Source organism: Microtus oregoni, unplaced genomic scaffold (assembly GCF_018167655.1).
Source record: "Microtus oregoni isolate MIOR12 unplaced genomic scaffold, Mior012 000113F_ref0000058, whole genome shotgun sequence".
Lineage (NCBI taxonomy): Eukaryota > Metazoa > Chordata > Mammalia > Rodentia > Cricetidae > Microtus > Microtus oregoni.
The window spans coordinates 2,587,891-2,612,003 of NW_024544742.1; the positions used below are offsets into that span (position 1 = coordinate 2,587,891).

Below are 24,113 nucleotides of genomic sequence, written 5' to 3' on the forward strand. Positions count from 1 at the left end.
TTTTTTAACTTCTGTTTTTTAACATATAGTCAAAATATGCTACATTAAGCATCAGCACAAGGTTATATTTATATTGTCACAGAAACTTAACCTTTGGGGTTTCTGTGGGGTTGGTGTTTCTTAGGTTATACTTGTGCGCTGGTGAGAGAGGACACACAGGGGTGAGCACAGCTGCCCCCACGGGCACTGGTGTTGGGTTCACCCTTCACCCTGGGCTGTAGTCACAGGGAATTGTGAGCTGCCTCAGGGGGTTCCTGGGAACTGAACTCAGGTCCTCTGGGAGTGCAGGAAGTACTCTCCACCAAGAATTTAGATGAGGGATTGCTTTTGAAACAGAATTTCTGGAATTCTTGCGACAGGCCGGAAAGTCCCCTGTGTGGTTTCCAGGAAGGCCTTTCTTAAGTCTTAGGGAAAACGGGAACACTGGACTGCCTGACGGAAGACTGAGCCAGGGAGTCTGTGACAAAGGGAACAACCTCAAAAAGCCTGCTTTCTACAGTGCTTATAAATATTTAAATAAATAGGGCGGTGGTGGCACACGGCTTTAATCCCAGCACTTGGGAGGCAGAGGCAAGTAGATCTCAGTGAGTTTGAGACCAGCCTGGTCTACAGAGCCAGGGCTACACAAAGAAACCCTGTCTTGAAAAAAACCAAATAAATAAATATAAATAAGTAGTAACATAAAAATACATCTGAACTAAGATTATTTAAAGCTTATGTGGATATTTTCTGTCATTTTCATCATGAACAAATATTTAACAGTCACATATGCTGGAGGCAGACGTAGAGACCCACAGCCAAACATCAGGCTGAGTCTGGGAATCCTGCAGAAGAGGAGGAGGAGAGAGGAGCATAGGAGCCAGAGGGGTCAAGGACTCCAAGGGAAGGCTCACACAATCAGCTAACCTGGGCTCAGAGGGCTTCGTAGTGAGCCGACAACGGGGAAGACCGCATGGGACTGACCTATGCACACTGCTTATATGTGACAGTTGTGTAGCTTGGTCCTCTTATGGAACAGGGGCTTTTACTGGCTTTTGGGACCCTACTTCTCTTACTGGGTCGCCTTGCCCAGCCTTCATACCTGGGAGGTACTTAGTCCTACCGCAACCTGATATGCCATGTATTGTTGATATCCATAGGAGACCTGCCCTTTCCTGGATGGAGATAGAAAAGGAGGGGATTGGGGGCTGGGGGTGGGGGTATGGGGGAGAGGGACAGGAGAGGAGTATGATGCGGAGAGGCTGCACACAGGATGTAAAAGAAATAGAATTTAAAAGAAAAAGTCAGTATCCTGGGAAGTCGATCCTTTTATTAAAAGACAAAAGCTGCCAAGCGGACACTTAGAGCTGCACTCACCCTGCAGAAGAGATGCAATGAAGGCGGTGGCCACGCTGCTGGAGCACAGAAGTATGGAATGGCTGAGGTAATACTTCCCTTCTGGAATCCAGCCCAGAACGATTGCTGCCACGGCTGCTAAGAATCCAACCACTGTGGCCTGGACCTACAGGCGGTTTTTGTAAAATCCAGGTGGGTAATTTTTAAAACGTTAAATTTTCATTAGTCAATCGCTGCATACAAAATAGTCCGAAGAAGTGCCATGTATGGCAACTGAACCACCTTCATTTTAAAGAGGCTACTGGATTTTAGTTTTAATATCCGATGCCCTCTTGAGGAAAAGACCTGGTCAGTCGGCTTCATCAACTCAGACCATGAAACCCAATGTGAACAAGTTCAACAGAGCCGCCGTAAACGGGCTGCCCGTGCCTACTGCAGCATTGCCAGGGCGTAAATTCCACTTCAGACCACTTCAGACAGTGGGCTTTCAAATTGCCCTGACCTGCGTCAACACGTGTGGCCTTCAGGACCACACTGTTTTTGTTTGTGTTGTTGTTGTTGAGACAGTTTCACAATGTGGCCCTGGAACTCATTTTGTAGACCAGACTGACCTCAAACTCACAGATGCTGAGGTTAGAACCCCTGGAGCTGACGTTAGAGATGGCTGTGAGCCACCCTATGTGGGTGCCGGGACCCACACTCCAGTTCTCTGGAAGAACGGCTTGAGCGCTTAACTGCTGAGCCATCTTCAGGCCCTCCAGTCTGCCCTCAACCAGCACCTCCACGTTCATCTTCTCCGTCACAAGCAATGCTGGTGGAGCTCAGGGAGAAAATAGCCATTCCCCAAACCCAACCCACAGCCGCCATCTTCTCCTCTTCCTTCTGTCTGTGGCAATCAGTCCCAACAACCACCACCTCACCGGTGATCACCTGTGGTATCATGATGGCTCTGCCCAAGTGCCCCATTTATCATGTATCCTTGGAGGAGGAAGCCAAAGAGGCATTGAATTTTAGCAACTAGGATTGGCAAATTCCTGGGGACCTCTGGCAACCATCCTAACCAACAGTTTCAGGAAAGAGGATGGCGAGGGAGGGTAGAGATGACGGGAGGACAGTGTGCTGCAGGCCGAGGTGGGGACAGTTACGGTGACTTGAACAGACCACTCATGGCAGTCACGGCTTCAGAGTGTTCAGTGTTTAAATCAACGATTCTCAGTTTCTTGATTTGTTATAGCACTCTATTGATTTATAAATATTTGGAAGGTCTTGGTTTTGTCTTGTTGTTACTGGGGAGGACAAACTTCTTGCATGTTAGGCAGGTAGTCTGCCACTGACTGACATCCCTCCCTAGCCATTTGCCAGTGTCTTTACCACCCTGCCTGGGTTCCTACATGGTCACGCTGAAAGGTTCTTAGACGTTTCTAACAAAAGACTAGCACTGAAGAAACAGACTGAAGCCAACAACAGTTGTGTAAATCAGCGAGGGCTCTACAGCTGGTTTATGTTTGCGGCAAGGTCAGGGCTCAGATTTTCTTGTTCCAGTCGTACAAACTTAGAGGCAACTGCACAGACATGAAAAGGCCTCTATCTTAGGAACTCTTTTATCCTTGAAAGACAATGCAGGAAATTACATTCCACAACCATGTGTTCACTCTTACAGCCTAGCTGAGCTAACATTAAAACTAGTATATCCTCCGGCTGCTCACAGGAGCTAAAGAGTTACTCGTGGGGGCTGGAGTCATTACTGAAGAGTTAGGACTTCTCTTATAGAAGACACACCTTAAAGTACCAAGAGCTATAGCTCTATAATTCCTGGTTCATTCCATATGTTACTGGTAAGGGAATGGATTTACTAATATTAACAATGGCAATATTAACTAGGGAAAATCAACATAAACAACTAGGTGACCACAATATCCAGAAAAAAAGCTCAGTATAATTAAGCAACTAATATACTTAGAAATCCTGGAGAAGGCAGATGCTGTGTCCTGTAGACCCAGGAGTTTGAGATCAGACTGAGAAACAGAGTGACACTGTCTCACAAAAACAAAAAACTAAAACTAATACAAACGGAACACAAAGAGCAGGGCATGATGGCACGCCTCAGAAACTGAAGCAGGAGGATTCTGAGTTTAAGGCCAGCCTCAGCAACACCAGAAGTCTGTCTCGAAAATAATAAAGACGGGGCTAGAGATGGGAGTCAGCTGGGAAAGGACACTGAGGTTTCAGAAGCCCTTGCCTGTTCCAGTCTCTGTCTCTGCCTTTGGATCAGGATGCAAAGTTCTCAGTTACTGCTAAAGTGCCATCCCTGTCTGCCTCCAGCCATGATGATCATGGACTAACCTTCTAAAACTGAAGCAGCCCCAGTTAAATGCTTACTTTATAAGAGTTGCTGTGGTCATGGTGCCTCTTCATAGCAATTAGGACAGTAACTAAGACAGTACTTAAACAATGAGTTCTTAAAATATTTATATAAATATTTCTACTAGGGGCTGGTGAGATGGCTCAGCGGTTAAGAGCACTGACTGCTCTTCCAGAGGACCCGGGTTCGATTCCCAGCACCCACATGGCAGCTCACAACTGTCTGAAAATGTAGTTCCACGAGATCTGACACCTTCACACCAACGAACATAATAAAGTTGAATAAATAAATAAAAAAAATAAATATTTCTACTAAGCTGTGGTGTACTTGTAAACTTTTTTTACAACTTGGAAGAAGTTGACCAGCTTCTAGAAACAGAAGACTTTCAAAGGCCATGGACATCAACTGATTCCATCACCTTTTGGGGTACTAAGTTATTGCTTTCTTGCATCATGAAACAAACAGTGAATTTCACCCCCAAGATCTATAAATAAATGTGCCACATACCTGCTTTAAAGACAGGTTGCCAATGATCAGATTTCACTTCTCAATGGGCGAGTCCATCTTCCCAACATTTACCTGGTGAGGGGAATATCAGCATCGCTCTGTTATTGGTTCTATTTAAGCTAAACCCGAATCTTTAAGCACAAACACACCTTTAGCAAACCTACTATGTGTGCCAGGAGCTGATGGCACATGGTTTTGATCCCAGTACTCATGAGAAAGAAGATGGAGGATCTCTGTGAGTTTAAAGTCAGTCCAGTCTACAGAGTGAGTTCCAGGACAGCCAGGGCTACAGAGAGAAACCCTGTCTCAAAATACCAAAACCACTCAAAGACTCAACCAGGAAAGAGAACTACAGGCCAATCTCACTCATGAATATCGACGCAAAAATCCTCAACAAAATACTGGCAAATCGAATCCAAGAACACATCCGAAAAATTATCCATTATGATCAAGTAGGCTTCATTCCTCAGATGCAGGGCTGGTTCAACATACGAAAATCTATCAATGTAATCCAGCATATAAATAAACTGAAAGAAAAAAACCATATGATCATTTCATTAGATGCTGAAAAAGCATTTGACAAAATTCAACATCCATTTATGTTAAAAGTCTTGGAGAGATTAGGGATACAAGGGTCATACCTAAATATAATAAAAGCTATATACAGCAAGCCGACAGCTAACATCAAATTAAACGGAGAGAAACTCAAAGCCATCCCACTTAACTCAGGAACACGGCAAGGCTGTCCACTCTCGCCATACCTCTTCAATATAGTGCTTGAAGTTCTAGCAATAGCAATAAGACAACATAATGGGATCAAGGGGATTCGAATTGGAAAGGAAGAAGTTAAACTTTCGTTATTTGCAGATGATATGATAGTGTACATAAGCGACCCCCAAAATTCCACCAAAGAACTTATACAGCTGATAAACAGCTTTAGTAATGTGGCAGGATACAAGATCAACTCCAAAAAATCAGTCGCCCTCTTATACACAAAGGATATGGAAGCAGAGAGGGAAATCAGAGAAGCTTCACCATTCACGATAGCCACAAACAGCATAAAATATCTTGGGGTAAATCTAACCAAGGAAGTGAAAGATCTATTTGACAAGAACTTTAAGGCATTGAAGAAAGAAATTGAAGAGGATACCAAAAAATGGATGGACCTCCCTTGCTCTTGGATTGGGAGGATCAACATAGTAAAAATGGCAATTCTACCAAAGGCAATTTATAGATTCAATGCAATCCCCATCAAGGTCCCATCAAAATTCTTCACAGATCTGGAGAAGACAATAATCAACTTTATATGGAAAAACAAAAAACCCAGGATAGCCAAAACAATCCTATACAATAAAGGATTGTCTGGAGGCATTACCATCCCTGACTTCAAAGTCTATTACAGAGCTACAGTAATGAAAACAGTGTGGTACTGGCATAAAAACAGAGAAGTCGACCAATGGAATCGTATAGAAGACCCGGATTTTAACCCACAAACCTATGAACACCTCATTTTCGATAAAGGGGCTAAAAGTATACAATGGAAGAAAGAAAGCATCTTCAACAAATGGTGCTGGCACAACTGGATGTCAACCTGTAGAAGAATGAAAATAGACCCATATCTATCACCGTGCACAAAACTCAAGTCCAAATGGATTAAAGACCTCAATATCAGCCCGAACACACTGAAAAGGATAGAAGAGAAAGTGGGAAATACCCTACAACAGATGGGCACAGGAGATCGCTTCCTATGTATAACCCCAGAAGCACAGACATTAAGGGCAACATTGAATAAATGGGACCTACTAAAACTGAGAAGCTTCTGTAAAGCAAAGGACATGGTCACTAAGACACAAAGGCAACCTACTGACTGGGAGAAGATCTTCACCAACCCCGCAACAGACAAAGGTCTGATCTCCAAAATATATAGAGAACTCAAGAAACTAGACTTTAAAATGCTAATTAACCCAATTAAAAAATGGGGCACTGAACTGAACAGAGAATTCTCAACAGAAGAAGTTCAAATGGCCAAAAGACACTTAAGGTCGTGTTCAACTTCCTTAGCAATCAGGGAAATGCAAATCAAAACAACTTTGAGATATCATCTTACACCTGTCAGAATGGCTAAAGTCAAAAACACCAAGGATAACCTTTGCTGGAGAGGCTGTGGAGGAACGGGTACCCTCATCCATTGCTGGTGGGAATGCAATCTTGTGCAACCACTGTGGAAGTCAGTGTTTCGGTTTCTCAGGAAATTCGGGATCAACTTACCCCTGGACCCAGCAATAGCCCCCCTGGGAATATACCCAAGAGATGCTCTACCAAATGACAAAAGCATTTGTTCAACTATGTTCATAGCAGTATTATTTGTAATAGCCAGAACCTGGAAACAACCTAGATGCCCTTCAATGGAAGAATGGATGAAGAAAGTATGGAATATATACATGCTAGAGTACTACGCTGCGGTAAAAAACAATGACTTCTCGAATTTTGCATGCAAATGGATGGAAATAGAAAACACTATCCTGAGTGAGGTGTCCCAGACCCAAAAAGATGAATATGGGATGTACTCACTCATAATTGGTTTCTAGCCATAAATAAGGACCACGGAGTCTACAATAGGTGAACCTAAAGAAGCTAAGTAAGAAGGTGAACCCAAGGAAAAACATATAGTTATCCTCTTGGCTAAGGGAAGTAGACCAAATTTCTGGGGAGAAAATGGGATCTTGGGGGTGGGGTGGGATGGGGGTAAGGGGAGATGGGGAGAGAAAAGGTAGAAGGGAAGGAGGGGGGACCTGGGGAAACAGGAGAATTGGGATAAAGGAAAGGTGGATAGGGGAGCACGGAACCACAATTCTTAGTTAAGGGAGCCACTTTAGGGTGGGCAAGAGACTTGACCCGAGAGGGGCTCCCAAGTGCCCAAGATGAGGTTCCCAGTTAGTTCTTTGGGCAGCTGAGGATTGGGAACCTGAAATGACCCTATCCTAGAGCAATACTGACGAATATCTTGCATATCATCATAGAATCTTCATCTGGTGATGGATAGAGATAGAGACAGAGACCCACACAGGAGCACTGGACTGAGCTCCCAAGGTCCCAAGGAGGAGCAGAAGGAGGGAGAACATGAGCAAAGAATTCGGGACCACGAGGCTGCATCCACCCACTGAGACAGTGGAGCTGATCTACTGAGAGCTCACCAAGGCCAGCTGGACTGTGACCGAAAAAGCATGGGATAAAACCGGACTCTCTGAGCATGGCCAACAATGAGGGCTGATGAGAAGCCAAGGACAATTCCAGGGGGTTTTGATCCTACTTAATGTGCTGGCTTTGTGGGAGCCTAGCCAGTTTGGATGTTCACCTTCCCAGATATGGACGGAGGGGGGAGGACCTAGGACTTAACACAGGGCAGGGAACCCGGACTGCTCTGTGGACTGGAAAGGGAGGGGGAGAGGAGTGGGGGGAGGGGGAGAAGGGTGGGAGAAGGGGGAGAAGGGTGGGAGGAGGGGAAGGGAAATGGGAGGCTGGGAGGAGGTGGAAACTTGTTTTTTGTTTATGTTTTTTTTCTTCTTTTCGCAATAAAAAAATAAATAAATAAAAAATAAATAAAAAAATAAAAAAAAAACAAGGCCAGGTGGTGGTGGCACACGCCTTTAATCCCAGCATTCAGGAAACAGAGGCAGGCGAATCTCTGTGAGTTTGAGACCTGCTGGGTCTACAAGAGCTAAAGAGCTAGTTTCAGGACAGGCCCCAAAGCTACAGCAAAACCTTGTCTTGTCAAGTCAAAAAACAAAATAAAACAAAACAAAAAAAATCTACTGTGTACAACCTGTGTTCAGAACAATTCCAAACTTACACCAACATGCTATCTGGCTTGGCCAAGATGGGAAAACTGTTTTAGACAACAAGTTACAGTCACCCATCTACTGGCAGATATTATGACTACATCAATTATCATCCTCCCATGCCAAATTTGAATTGAGGCTCAATAGAAATAATGCTATAATTTTGAGCTGTTTGTGCATAATTCCATAGCACAAAACAAATATAATTCAAAGAGTCACTTGCCAAAGAAGAGGATATAAACAAATAGTTCAAGTGTACATAATCTATATTTGAATCATGACAATATTAGCAATAACTAATAGCATTCAGTTCATAGATTTTGATGGTATACCTCCACATATATATTTTTTTCTGGCAAATGGAAGAACACTGTCCTAAATAAGGCTAGTCTTCACATAGTCTATTGCTGTGTAATCTATACAATTTTCTCAACTACTCAGGATTTAAAAAAAATATATACATCCAGATTTTCCAAGTTTTGTCATGTAGTAGTTTGAAAAGCAATGGAAAAATGATTAGCAATACATAAACACACACTTGTAAATACATCACATTGAGTTAGGTTTTAATTATCCATCATCTGCCGTGGAAGATTTTCAAATGTTATAAAAACATCTGGAGCCAGTGGAATGGCTCAGCAGTGAAGGCACTCACTGTCCAACACGGCAGGCAAAGCCTAGTTCCTAGAAGCCACACAGTGGAAGACAAGAGGAGGGGGGACGACTCCTGCAAGTTGTCCTCACCACCCACACCCACCACACACACATGCACACATACCCACACCCCCACCCCCCCACACGCACACAGTATGCGCATGCTTACACTCAAACAATACACTAAATAAATAAATTTTTAAAGCTTTTTAAAAATCTGCACAAGGGTGAGTAAAGGTGATACAGCGCACACAAGGTTCAATAAACAAACACAGAAACACAGCTCCCTAAATCCCTTCAGTGTTGCCTGGATGCCTGTGTTTCTAGGGCTGACCACTTGGTACTGAATAACCAGTTAGGAGCCTCCTCCCTGGGAAAGACTAACTTTCCCTTTCTCAGCACCTGTTAGGTCACATTACTCCTTCCAGTGGGCCCCAACTTACAGTGTAGCCAAAGTCCTTATAGCAGGCCACAAGACCTTCTGTCGGCTGGCCCTGGACAGCTAGCTCCCCAACCTTGTCTTCTAGGATTTCCCCTCTCTCACCTGGCCCCAACCCTAGGGACTCCAGTGTCGTTTAATACAAGGCTTCTCAGACCTATACGGTACATCGTACAAACCTCTGGGGAGTTTACTTGTTAGATTTATTTTGTATGTGTGAAGGTTTTGCTGTCCACATATAGATGAGCCCTCAAAGAAGTCAGAGGAGGGTGTCATATTCCCCAGAAATTGGAGTTCCATATAGTTGTAAAGCACCATAAGGGCCCTGGAAATCTAACTCAGGTCCTCTGCAAGAACAGCAAATGCTTGTGAGAGCTGTTCCATCTCTCCAGTCCCCAGAGTCTATTTTTAAAAAAGATTTATTTATTTATTTATTTAATTATTTTGTATACAGTATTCTTTCTGTCTGCATGTATGTCTGCACACCAGAAGAGGGCAGAAGATCTCATTGCAGATGGTTGTTAGCCACCATGTGGTTGCTGGGAATTGAACTCAGGACCTCTGGAAGAACAATCAGTGCTCTTAAACTCTGAGCCATCTCTCCAGCCCCCTAGAGTGTCTATTTTAAAACAAATTACTAGTTTATATTGGTTCAGTGGTTGTGGAATGGTCCAAAATTTATGTTTCTAACAGGCTGCTGGTGCTGACATTAAAAGACCCTATTTTAAGAAACACCCACTTTAGCCTGGCTGTGGCAGTGGCACGTGCCTTTAATACTAGCACTTGGGAGGTCAAGGCAGATCTCTGAGTTCAGGATTGATTGGTTTACAGAGAGAATTGCAGGACAGCCAGTCCTACACAGAGAAAACCTGTTTCAAAAAGAAAAGAAAAAAAGAAGGAAAGAAAGAGAGAGAGAGACACAAGGAACACCCATCTTGGGCTGAGAGATGATGGCTCAGCAGTTAGGAGCACATGATATAGAAGATCAGAGTTCATTTCCCAGCACGCACATCACGCAAATAAGACACACTCTTCTGGCTTCCAAGGACACCCACATACACTCGGCATGCCTCCACACAGACACACAGACACATACACACACATGCCACATACACACGGCACGCCTCCACATAGACACACATATATACACATGCCACATACACACGGCACGCCTCCACACATACACATACAAATACATACTCATGCCTCATACACACAGCACGCCTCCACACAGACACTCACATACATACATACACACATACACACACATGACACAAACACACGGCACGCCTCCACACAGACACTCACATACATACACATGCCACATACACACGGCACGCCTCCACACACACACATACAAATACATACTCATGCCTCATACACACAGCACGCCTCCACACAGACACTCACATACATACATACACACATACACACACATGCCACATACACACGGCACGCCTCCACACAGACACTCACATACATACACATGCCACATACACACGGCACGCCTCCACACACACACATACAAAGGTTCCCTTCTTTCAGATAACTCTAGCTTATGTCAAATCGACATAAAACTAGCCAGCACACTGCCTTGATACCCACCCCGCAAAGAGACTAGATTCACCTTTATGAGACAATATTAACATGTGGATTAAAGACAGAAAATCTTATTTAAAATATATTCTTTTTTTAACTGGATTCCCTACAGCAGGCCCTATTTAAAACAGAACAGCACAGCTAATTCATTATGAGTCTAAACAATGCTGGACAAGGCTCAAGAACAACAAATACTTCTCGATCAATTTCTCTGAGGTAACTGAACCAAAACGTCACTCCTGGCAAAGGGACCAAGTTGCTTCAATGCCTGTGGTCGTAGCCGTATTTATCAGAACAAAGTCCGCTTTGCTCAAGTGAAACAGGAGCCGCCTCTCTGCTCCCTTCCTGTAACACAGTCTTCCTCCTCCAACGCTTCCAAGACCTCTCCCTCAGTTTCTCCTGGAAGACGCCTCCTAGACTCAGGTCTAGGCAATCCTCATGGTCTTCCTCAAAACCACAGTTAAAAATGAAAACAACCCTCATATGCTTTTTGCTTTTCCTTCTTAAAAGCAAAGGCTGGGGATACAACAAACACACATTCCAGCTGGGTGTCAGGTGACCAAGCAGCTGCACTGAAATTCAGCATGTCAGTCAAGGTCACGATTAAATAATAAGGTACTGGAGTAATGAATAAGTAGTAAATTTAAAATTTAACCATTTATCAGAATTTCATTATTCGATTGTTTTTAAAAATAGTGTTGTGCGGTATATGCATGATTTTTTTGTGTGCGGGTGCACATCTGTATTGTGCATACAAGCTCGGGCAGAGGGCACCCCAGGGGTCCTCCCCTTAGTTTTCTAGCCCAGCTGTCTCACAGGCCTGCACCTGTCTCTGCCTCCCCAATACTGGGATGACAACCATGTAGCGCCACCTCTGGCTTTTGTAAGCATCAGGTTCTGGACCACAACAGATCCCCACACTTGCAAGGCAGCCACTCTGTCCGCTGGGCTATCTTCCCACCCCTGTAACTTATTTTTTTTTTTGACCTTAAGAGTTTTAAATGTATTTATTATATCATATCATGACTTGAGAAAAGAACGGATCCTTAAACCTTGGGTTTGAAAATACAAATACAGAGTAAGAGAAGAGGAAGGAAAAGCATGAATTTATACTCATGTATCAGTCCCAGGTCAGAATCTTTTCAAAACTGGAATAACAGATTTTAATCATCTCACACCGTGAAAGAAGCACACTTCTTTCCTCCTCTTCCAAGCACACTTTTTATTCCAGAAGTTTCCAGAAAAATAATTGCTATCTCTGCAAACAGCGACTGGCTATTAGCAAGTTCTACGATGCCAGCACTGTTTTACAGAGTACAAGATTAAGGACCTTCTGTCCAAGTAATCCTTTTAAATAAATGTACAGTTCCTCTTACATATTGGTTTTCTATCATCATTGTGGTGAGGAGGTGTGTGGAGAGGTTGGCTGGTTTTCCTTCTTTTCTTCCTTTTTTTGAGATAGGGTCTCACTATGGCTGTCCTGGAACATCTATGTAGACCAGGCTAGCTTTGAACTCATAAAATCCACCTGCAGCTGTCGCCCAAGGGCCGGTATTAAAGGCATGTGCCACCATGACTGGTTGGTTACCATGAGACAGGATCCGATGATGCCACCCAAGCTGGACTAGAACTTGTCATGTGCCACCGGCTACCTTTAAATCCGTGTCCTTTCTACTTCAGCCTCCTAAGTGCTTGCAGCCACCCACCCCCACGCCTAGCTCTACCTCTCTGGGGTTTTGTTGTTGCTGTTTGTTTGTTTCTTTTGTCTTGCTTTTAGACTCATATTTGAATGCGTAGTCACCAGGGAATGGCACTATTTGAAAAGGTTAGAAGATTAAGAGGTGTGGCCTCGCCAGAGGAAAATCATGAATTCTAAATGTTAGGTTGAACTTTCAGATCTTAAGAGAAAAATAATTGCCAGGTGGTGGTGACAAGAGCCTTTGCTCCCAGCAATCGGGGGCCAGAAGCAGGCCGATCTCTCCGAGTTCTACATAGTGAGTTCTAGGACAGTCAGGCAGTAGAGACCCTGTCTGAAAAACTAATCAAAACAACAGCAAATCCCTAATTAGAATGTGTCGTATGGAGAGCTGATATTGGGACTGGAGGGATGTCTCAGCAATTGAGAGCACTTGCTGTGCTTGCAGAGAAAGCAGTTAAATTCCCAGCACCCATGCGGCTGCTCACAATCATTTACAATTGCAGTTCCAAGGAATCTGAGGCCCTCTTCAGGCCTCTGGGGGCACTAGGCACACACGTGTACAGTCAAGCAAAATATTCATATACATAAATTTTTTAATAAAAGGAACCATTATCGATCTGATTAAATGACATTTGCAGAATGGTCTCCTCCTCTCAGATCCTGGTGTGACTCACTGCCCTTGTTTAGCTTCCAGTTTACACAGCACTTGTTCAGAAGGATGAGCTCCGTGTAGGGATCAGTGACCTCCACAGATGTGATCTGAAGCCGCCCTCCCAAGTCAGCCTTCACCACATGACCTGCACTAATTCTCCCCTCCCCCGTTGGTAGCTGAAATGATCTGCTATGGGGAATCTCTGGAATAAGCCAGGACAGTTCCTGAAAGGCTCCGGTCCCAGGCCCAGTCTGTAATCTCTTGTATTTTCGGTTGTGAGCCTAGCTAGCCTTTAATAGCTGAGCCATCTCTCCGGCCCCCAATTTTACACACTAAAACCACAAGGCGGGGCAGGAAAGCAAGCGAGATTTTACAGAAGCACACAATGGCGGTCAGCAGGTTGCTAAGAGCAATGACCCGTTGTTTCGGGGATTTGTCCAAGTCGTCCCGCTTCAGGTACCAAGTGAAGCCATGCTTGGCAAACAGGCAGTCTCAGCTGAGCTTTAAGTGAACCACTAGATAAAGCAGTATAACACCTTGGTCTGCTCTACCATTCTTCTGACTTCAGATGTTTGTCCACTCTCATTCACTTATATTAACTGTCATGCTGGGAATGCTGGTGCATATCTTCAATCCCAGCTCTTGGGAGCCAGAGGCAGGAAGATCTCTGAGCTTAAGACCAGTTTGGGCTACATAAAGAATCCCAGGCGAGCCAGGGCTACAGAGTGACACTTATCTAAAAAAAGAAAAATACTTTTTTATTTCCAAGTGTTTGCCTCATGTATGCACACCACATGGTTGGTGCCTGGAGGCCAGAAGAGGGCATCGGATCTCCTGGAACTGGAGTTACGGTAGAAACGGAAACCTAGTCCCCCCAAGGAAGTGCTCTCAACGTCTCAGCCATTCCCCCGGTCCCTATGTTTATAGATTCAATGGTGGATGATAAATCAAATTGTGGGGTTATATACTATAAAAAGATGTAGCCCTGTGTGTTGGCACACGCCTTTAATTCCAGCACTTAGGAGGCAGAGCTAGGAGGATCTCTTGTGAATTCAGGGCCAACCTGGTCTACATAGCAAATCTGAGACCCTATCTTTAAAAATAATAGAGCCAATAAAGTATCTAATGTTGATCAACTGATATGAAAAGGTCAACAGTATATATTTTAATGGGTCAGATTGGAGAAGAGAATACACAGGATTCTAATTTCGACTCTACCAACCACACCCACATACAATGCATCGCACACTGATAAACACGGCCAATGTGGCCTGGCACCGACGGAGGCAAGCATTTGCTGATAAGGGAAGGCAGGTCTGCATTCCCACATGAGAGAACCCCAAGAATTTTCAGGGCACAGTGTCAGTCAAAACTATTTCCCACAACTCCGAGGTCCAGAAACTCATCAGATGGAGGAAAGCAACCCACCTGTCAAACAGACTCTTCTAAGGGAGGACTAGGCGGCACACACTCTGGGACGCAGGGAAAAACTTACTGCGGTGGATAGTCGGGATGCCAATGTCATTTCCAGGTTCCCTTTGAGGCCGAGCAGCGCAGGGACTAGAATGAACACTTCTGTCACGTTCCTGAACACCTCCCAGTGCTGGGGACAAGAGGAACAGCCGCTCTTTAGAACGAGGACATCTCTAAAGACCCCGGGCTTCTGCTTCTAACATTGCTTCTCCTTTTCTGTCACTGAGACAGGGTCTCACCCTGTGCCCTGGTTGGCCTAAAACTCAGTAAGTAGACCAGGCTGGGCTCCTGAGTACAGGCATTAGGGCGTGCACCACCCTGCCTGGCTTTGCTTCCCTGTCTTAAATACAATAATACAAATGCAAAAAAAATGTTTTGGGCACTGGGAACAGACTGGGGACATAAGCTGGGGGACTGCGAACCTGCCTGACATACAGGAGGCCGTGGGCACCATCTCCAGAACCACACACAAATGGAGGCTGGGGCAGAGGTGGAAGAGGTGGAGGAGGTGAAGGAGGGAGGGTGAAGACAAAGAGGAGCAGCAGTTTGGGTGTGGAGATGAGGAACAGAAGTTAGTCCTTATTTTAGTGCTACATTGTTTGAACACATTTCAATGAGCATATGGAAATTTTCTTTTAAAATAAACTATTTCAAAAGACTGCTTGCTGACTGGGCTTTTCTTTTACTTGGCTTATTTTGGGGTTTGTAAAAGAGTTACTTTATTTGCAAGGAATACGTCAAATCTAAGATAATGCTTGACCGCTGGGGATACAGCTCAGGCTCCTGCCACACGTGATGGTCCACTCTCAGCACTGCAAAGATGTTATCCTATGCAAAGCATCTGAATGAGAAAACGTGAAGTCAAGCCAGATGTGTGCACACCTGTGATCCCAGCACTCGGGTGAGGCTCTAAGGCAGGAAAGACTGCAAGCTCAAAGGTGTAGAGTGAAACTCTATTGAAAGAGGGGAAAATGGAGGAGGAAAGGAAAAGAGAAAGAAGGGGAGGGGAGAAGGGAGGAGAGGAAGGGTTTGGGTGAGTAAGCATAAGGACCCAGATTCAACACTCAGAACCTATGTTTTAAAAAAAGAACATGATGTCACAAGCCTTTAACCCCAGCACTTGGGAGGCAGAGTCAAAGGCAGCTGGATCTCTGTGAGTTCAAGGCCAGCCTGGTCCACACAGTGAATTCCAGAAGAGCCAAGGTGATGTGGAAATTCCTGTTTCAAAGTAACGAATCAATCAATCAATTAAAAACCCGGAGAGCCAAGCACGGTGGCATGCATACGACCCCAATGCTGAGGAGGCAGAGGCAGGCAAGACCCCTAGAGCGTCACTGGCTGCCAGCTGAGTCCGTCAGTTTCAGAGAGAACTGAGAGACCCCGCCACAGGAAGACACCCACGGTTGGCCTCTGGCACACGCGAGCGCGGGCACACACACAGTGTGCGGAACTGAAGATGAAAACTCACCTGTACTATGTCCAAAACCATGCCGGCAGAAACTGTTCCAAACCCGGCCAGCAAGAACGGCACGAGAATCTGCAGAGCCATGAAGCCGCTGGACTCCTTCGGGAGCTTCCGGTTTGCTTCCACAATAACATCATCGCCCTCACTGGACAGATCTTCGTCCTGCAGCATGGCGGTGGTTTCCGAAGCCTCCCTTCAGTCGCAGTAGCTATAGCTGGCGTAGTCGTCGTACTTGGGGCTGCAGCTGGCTGGCGCATGCCCACCGCCGCCGCCGTGGAAGGCCTGCTCCGAGAACTCGTGGTAGTCCAGGTGTGGCCTGACCTCTTGCTGAAGGTCTGCGCTCCGCCCGACAGCCCGTCCTGCCAAAGGCCATTCGCTTTCTTATGCCTGTCGTCCTGGTTCTTCTGGTAGATGACCGGCACCATGCTTAGAAGCAAGTTCAAAAACTTGTCAGACTGAATGGTGTTTAGATTTAAAGTCCAGTTGACAAAACCTCCTCCACTGTCGGGGCTGCCACTTGTCTTGCAGGTGACAGATCTTCCTTTGCTGTGAGTCATGTTGTCATCACAGAAAGCCCTGTGTCCTCCAAACTCAAGTTCCACCAAGCATAGCAGAGCCTATGCTGTCCCAGCACTCCCCGAAGTTAAGTCATTGGCTTTGCTGTACAGGGAACGCTCCCACTGGTAAGAAACATTCAGAAGTTCTAGGGAGGGATTCAATCTGCAATGAAAACCACAGAGAAACCCTGTCTCAAAAAACCAAAAAAAAAAAAAAACTTAGATTAACTACACTTATACTGATTTTCATACACGCACAGGAGCCATACTCTGAGTTGGACACAGATCGGTTTTGTGACATACAAGCGTTTTTTTGTTTTTTTGGTTTTTTTAAATAAAAATACAGTGCAGAATCCAGATGTGGTGGTGCACACCTTTAACCACAGCACTCAGGAGGCAGAGACAGGGCGGTCTCTGTGAGGTTAAAGCCAGCCTGGTCTACACACTAAGTTCCAAGTGTGCCAGGACTACAGGGTGAGATCCTGCATCAAAAACAAAAACAAGCAAGATGTAGAAACGTTTTGCAAGCTATCTTGGATAAAAGCGTTTTTATTTTTTATGCTCCGTATAACAGAAGCCCGTGTGAGGTCTTCGGCGGCCTCTGAAGTTCTACAGTGAATAGATACAGTGAAGGAATGAAGTGATGGCATCTGTGGGACACAGCTGGTTGTCTGAATGAGAATGCCCGTATAGGTGCCTAGATCTGGATGCTGAGTCCCCAGCTGATGAGCTGTCAGCGGGTAGGACTGGCCTTGTTGGAGGAGGTGTGTCACTGGTGGGATGAATTTTGAGATTTCAAAGGCCCATGTCAGGCCAGTGTGTCTCTTTGCCTGCTCCCTGCAGATCAGCTGCTCCAGCACCACACCTGCCTGAGGGCTGCCATGCTGCCCTGCCCTGATAATAACAGACTAACCCTCTGGAATGTGAGCAAGCCCGCCATTAAATGCTTTTCTTATAGAGCTGCCTTGGTCATGGTGTCCTTCACAGCAACAGAACAGTGACTAGGCTGTGTGCCATTTATGCTATTTCAGCTACTACAGGCAATTTGAATGCTTTTATTTCTGTGGCACTGCGGGCTGAGCATAGGGCTTCGTACATGCTGTGTAAGCACTCGCCCTCTGAGATTCCATCCCACATGGTTTTACTTTTTCATTTTGAGGCAGAGTCGCAGTTGCCTGGGCAGACCTTGAATTTGTAATCCTCCTGCCTCATTCTCCAGAGTAGCTGGGATCATGAGCCTGCACAACCGGGCACAGATACAGATGACTTCAAGTAGAGAGAAGCCCCATGTGGTGGTGCACATCTCTAATCCCAGCACTCTGGAGGCAAAGGCAGCAGATCTCCTTGAATTTGAGGCCAGGCTGGTCTACAGAGTAAGCTCCAGGACAGCCAGGGGATAGGTAGTGAAACCCTGCTGAGGGAGTGGGGGAGGGATAGAAATCAGAAACTTCACTTTTGCTAATATCCCTGGTGACTGGCATACACAATCAAGTGTGAGATGCTCTAAGACACTCGATAATCTGATCTACCCTGGAGACCACACATGAATGTGAACTAGTGTGTAAACAGAGAGAACACGCACACACTACCAGCCAAAGTAGAAATGGTGGTAGCAGTGGAAGACAGCATGGTGTGACCTACTAAAACAGAAACAGCACACACACCCTACAGCCCCACGACTTAAGAATCCCACCCTAAGCACATATCCTGAAGAGACCCTGTGTAAGACAAGATGACAAAAAAGAGGGGGGAGGGAGGGAGAGAGGAAGTGAAAGAGAGAGAGAGGAAGGCAGGGAAGGGGGGAGGGAAAAGGAGGGAAGAAGAGAGGGAGGGAAGGAGAGAGGGAAGAATAGAAGAAGGGAGGAGGGGAGAAAGGGAGGGAGTGGAAGGGGGAGGGGGGAGAGGAATGCAATGGATAGATCCATGAGAGGATTCAACTCAGTCACAAGAGAATGAATGGTTCTGTGTGAGGAATGGTATAAAGTCCGGGGTCCTTCACAGGTACTGCTTACGGAGCTTAAGTTTCACGGTCTTAACGAGCATTTACTGCAGTTCTCTGAATCATGCCCATGTCTTACAAAGGTGCTTGGGACTAGAGACCTGGCTCAATGGTTAACAGACAGCACTTGGTGCTCTTGCAGAGAACCCAGTTCCAACAGGGCTGCTCACACAACCACCTGGAATGCCAGCCCCAGAGGATCCTCGGATGCCAGGCATACATGCAGCATGCATACGTGCATGTAGACAAAGGCTCAGACTCACAAGGTGAAACTCCAATCTCTTTAAACTCCAGTATGAGCGGTGCTGTGGCAGATCTTACCACAAACCCAGACATTGCTCCCTTCCAATGAGAGGATGATGAGCTCCACCTGTCGCCATGGTTTCCGGGACACTCGTCAGGATGACACATCTTCATCTCTGCTGACAGTAGGTCTAGCCATGATTCATTTGGGCTGATCGAATAAAGGCAGCGGCCACACACACCAGGAGGAATGATTCAGGGGATCTGACCCCAAATGGCTACTTACTTTCCTTTAGTAGAGCGTCTCCCATATACTGAGAAACAAAAGGTTCCAGTTAAAGTCAAGAGCTTCAAAATAACACTTCCTAAAGATCTGAATCTCAAAGCCCAGAACAGTTTCTTCTGAAATTTAGCACTTCCTGGGGCAGTCAGATGACTCAGCAGCTGAGGGTGACAGTGACGGCCCGGCCTTGCAAACCCTGAAGACTGAAGTCAACCCCCGGGACCCACATAGATGTTAAAGGGGAGAATCAACTCCACAACTGTCCTCTGATCTAACATAAGCAACAACAACAATAGTAACAACAGCAACGATGATGATGATGACGATAAATAAAAGGTTTTGAAAGTTAAAAACATCGAGCAGTTAGGGTTATAGGAAACTCCATGAGAACTGTAGCATTAACGCCAAATTTTTAAAAAGCTGAAACTGGTGGTGCACACCTTTAATCCCAGCACTCCTGAGGCAGGCGGATCTCTGCGAGTTTGAGGCCAGCCTGGTCTACAAGAGCGAGTTCCAGGACAGCTAGGGCTGTTACACAGACAGACCCTGTCTCAAATCCCCCCCCCCAAAAAATAGATAAAATAAAAGAGAAAGAAAAAAAGCCTGTTTACTAGAAACTACATGGTTAAACGGGGATCTTTTTTAATTTAGCAGGTATCATGGAAAAAGTCTAGTACCTGTATAAGATTATAGACAAATGTAAACACTGTTTCTTTTCAAAAAGGAAAAGACGTGTATTTGGGGCCTGGGCTGCCAGTCCTGGCCACTCCGCAGGAATGCATTCTGTTCCTTCCATTTTCTCTTTATCAACTTGGCTTTCAGAGGGGTCCTGCCATACTAAACTTGCCTGATGGCACACCAACTACCTGCTTAGCCCTCTAACAATATCACTAAGTACTTAACTGTGTGGGGTCTAAAGGACTGGTTTTGGGGAGTTTCCTTTATGCAGCACCCAAAGAGCCCTGACTGCCCCCTTTCCTTTCAAGACCCAAATCAAAATAACACCAATCATTTATTCTCTCTCTCTCCCTCCTTCCTTTTACGTCTCCTTTTCTGTCCCTCACTCAACCTTCCCCTCTTCTTAAGACAAAGTATCACTGTGTAGCCCAGGCTAGCCAGGAACTCACTACGTAGACCAGGCTATCCTAATACTCGCAGAGATCTGCCTGGTATTCATGCTGGGATTAAAGGTGTACACCACCAAGCCCAGCCCATTCATCATTTTTAATCCTTTGATTTCATCATTCTTATTCACTGGACTTCCTGCAATGGTTTTCTAGATGACCTAGACCAACCAAATTCTACTCTAAGCGCTCTCTCTCTCTCTCTCTCTCTCTCTCTCTCTCTCTCTCTCTCTCTCTCTCTCTCTCTCTCTGTGTGTGTGTGTGTGTGTGTGTGTGTGCGTGCCTGTGTGTTCTCCTGAACAGAACACAGGTCCTTGTCCATGCTAGGTAAGCACTCTATCAGGTGAACTGCATTCCCAGACTCCTGCAATCCAATCCCCTTTACAAGTTCCCTCCTTCTGTACTTTCTACCATACAGCCCCCCACACCCAGAACTTTTGCCTCAAAGACCCTGCTAAAATATGCCGCTTCAAGAAAGTCCCCCCCCCCAGCCCCCGGGTTAGTGCACAGGGAGGAGAGAACAGCAAACATTACAGTGACCAAAAAACAGTTAGCATGGTCCTCCACACATGTGACTGAAGCAGCTCAAGCGAGGAAGGGCTTGTCTGTCACAGTCTGGGGGCGACACGGTGGCAGTGGCAGGAGCTGAGGCGCGTGCTCGCACTACAGTGGCAGGAGCTGAGGCGCGTGCTCGCACTACAGTGGCAGGAGCTGAGGCACGTGCTCGCACTACAGTGGCGGGAGTTGAGGTGCGTGCTCGCATGGAGCCACAGCCAGGAAGCAGACATTGTGCTAGTTAGTGCTCAGCCTGATTTCCTTTTTCACTAAATTTGACCCAATCCACAAAAGTCTGCCCCCATGTGCTGGGTTTATCTTCTCTCTTTAGTTAAACATTTCTGGAAAAGTCTTCATAGCCACACCCCAAGATGTGTCTCCATGGTGATTACAAATCCAAGCAAAGCTGATAGTGAAAAATAGCCATTATATCATACTTACTATTTATAATTTTTATTTGTTTTTCCTTTTTCAAACAGTATCTCATTATACAGCCCTGGCTGGCCTGGAACTCTTCATATAGACCAGGCTGACTTTAAACTTGCAGCAATTGTCCTGCCTCTGCCTCCCAAACTGGGATTACAGGTGAACATTATCACAGAGGGCCCCATTTATATTTACTTTTTGGGGGGAGAGGTTCAAGACAGGGTGTCTTGGCTGTCCTGGGCTGTCCTGGAATTCATTCTGTAGACCAGGCTGGCCTCAAACTCACAAAGATAAATCTGATTCCCTCTGCCTTCTGAGTGCTAGGATTAAAGACATATGCCACTATGCCTGGATACAATTTTTTTTAAACTTGTAATAGTTAAAAGTATCCATTTAGTCTCCCACTGGCAATTATGAGACAGAAGGCAACTTGAACTTCCTGTGAACAGGTATGGTAGTCCACACCTGTAATCCAAGGCACTAAAGAGGTGAGGCAAGAGTGTTGGGAAAATTATTTTTAGGTGTATTACTTTTGTGTATGCTGCCTTTGTTTATCTCTGTGAAGCCGTGATTCCTTATTTGTCTAAAACACCGGATGGTCCTAATAAAGAGCTGAACGACCAATAATGAGGCAGGGACAAGGCTAGGAGGGGCTGGCAGGCAGAGAGGATAAAAGGAGAGAGGAGGAGTGGGGAGACAAAGAAGATCAGGGACCAGCCACTCAATCAGCCATGGAGTAAGAAGGAAAGTAAGAAATACAGAAATAAGAAAGATTAAAAACCCAGAGGGAAAAGGTAAACAGGATAACTTAAGTAAACCTGGCAAGAAACAAGCCAAGCTAAGGCAGGGCACTCCTAAGAATAAGCCTCCGTGTATGTGATTTATTTGGGAGCTGGGTACCCCAAAAGCCAAAAGAGTAAAACATCGGGCTGGAGAGATGGCTCAGAGGTTAAGAGCACTGGCTGTTCTTCCAGAGGTCCTGAGTTCTATTCCCAGCAACCACATGGTGGCTCACAATGAGATTTCGTGCCCTCTTCTGGCCTGCAGGCAAAACATGCAGCAGGCAGAACACTGTATACATAATAAATAAATTTTTAAAAAAAAGAGTAAAACATCATACAACACAAGAGTACTAATGGTTCAAGACTAAGGTTGGGCAATTTAGCAAGATGTCTTAAAAAATGGGTGGAGTGTAGCTCAGTGGTAGAACGCTTGCCTACCATGCACAAGGTCTTTGGTCTGATCCCCGAAACTGTAGGAAGACAAACATCATGGCGGCGTGAAGGCTTTCTCTGCCATTCCAAATGTGCTCTTCCTGTTGTCTCAGATGGGGCATGTTAGAAATGCACAACGATGGGGCAGATATATGACTTTCTTTTGCTGTTGCATCTCAAGAAAAAAATCTATTCCCAGGCAAAAGTGTAAAGAATGAGGGGCGGAGTCAGCAGCTACCCTATGAATACAGGTGAAAAACAAAGCTACAGTAATTTATATACTTTACCCTATCATTATTTTATTAAGCTGATTTACAAGTACTCAGAAATATAAGAATTAATATTCCCCCAAACACTGTCCCGCCTGATTTTATAATAAGTTTATATATAAACTTTATATAAGTTTACCTCTAGAGTGCAATAAAAACTGTGTTCTGCTCAACGCCCACATCAAGCAGCTCAAACAACCTGCAATAACAGCTTCGGGAGAACACAATGGCCTCTAGCTTCCAGCCCCCATGGGCATCCGCACTTACATGCCCACGCAGGGTACCCATGTACCCACACACACACACACACACACACACACACACACACACACACACACACAAGCTGGCCAGTGGGGCTGTTTTACTTTCTCGATCCCCAGGTGAGCTTTATTCATTAAAATACAATTGAAATGCCACTACAGTACACAGAGCTGGCATTTAAGAAAAATCTTGACTTCGTTAGTGTCAACTTAGTTTTTGAATGATTTTTAAAATTACTATGAAAATGCTTTTAAGACAGGGTCCTGAGCCGGGCGGTGGTGGCGCACGCCTTTAATCCCAGCACTCGGGAGGCAGAGGCAGGCGGATCTCTGTGAGTTCGAGGCCAGCCTGGTCTACAAGAGCTAGTTCCAGGACAGGAACCAAAAGCTACAGAGAAACCCTGTCTCGAAAAGTCCAAAAAAAAAAAAAAAAAAGACAGGGTCGTGCTGTGTAGCTCAGGCTGTCTTGGAAATTTCCCAGGCTGGCCTCAAAATTCTCTTGCTATATATTCATAATTTACACTTGGGAAATTGAGTCACAGGGGTCGAAGTAATATTCCCATAGTTAACAGGTTAGTAAGGTAAGGACAGTGGACTATTTGGGGCTTTCTGACCAGTCAGCTGGTGGCATGGAAGCCGGTACAGGTGTTCCGGGTGCTCCTGTAGCCAGCAGATAGATAGGCCAAGGGTTCCCAGGTGAACTCCCTTGGTATTATCTCCTACTAAGCAATAAGAGAAGTAATGTTTCCTGACAACCCAGATGTGCATGCCACAGCAGGCGGACTACAGTACCTGCTCCCCACACCCGTTAGCTCAGCTCTTTCCCAGTCTATGAGCTTTTGATACAAGATTCCATGTATTCCCCGGGACTTGACCACATGTGCCCGCCAAACAGACTAAAAGCTTCAAAGAACAGGTAAGACACAAAGAAACAGGGGGTGTGAGGAGGAGGACTAGGAGAAGGGGGGATACAGTGGCAGACAGACAGACAGACACTCACAGCGAATGGAGAGGTCTAAGTCGCAGGTTCCTGGACCAAACATCAAGTGGTCATCACCACCAAGAGAAGACCTGGAATTCCCAGCCAGGAGGAAAACATGGCGACATCTAAGTGCTCAAAACATTTATCCATGGGGGAGGGGGAGCAGACCAAACCCCT

At 45.5% G+C, this 24,113-nt stretch overlaps 1 pseudogene; it reads right to left on the bottom strand.

The window, feature by feature from the left end:
- The window catches only part of LOC121443866, an 83,952-nt pseudogene that overhangs the window by 44,608 nt on the left and 15,231 nt on the right, over positions 1-24,113 (bottom strand).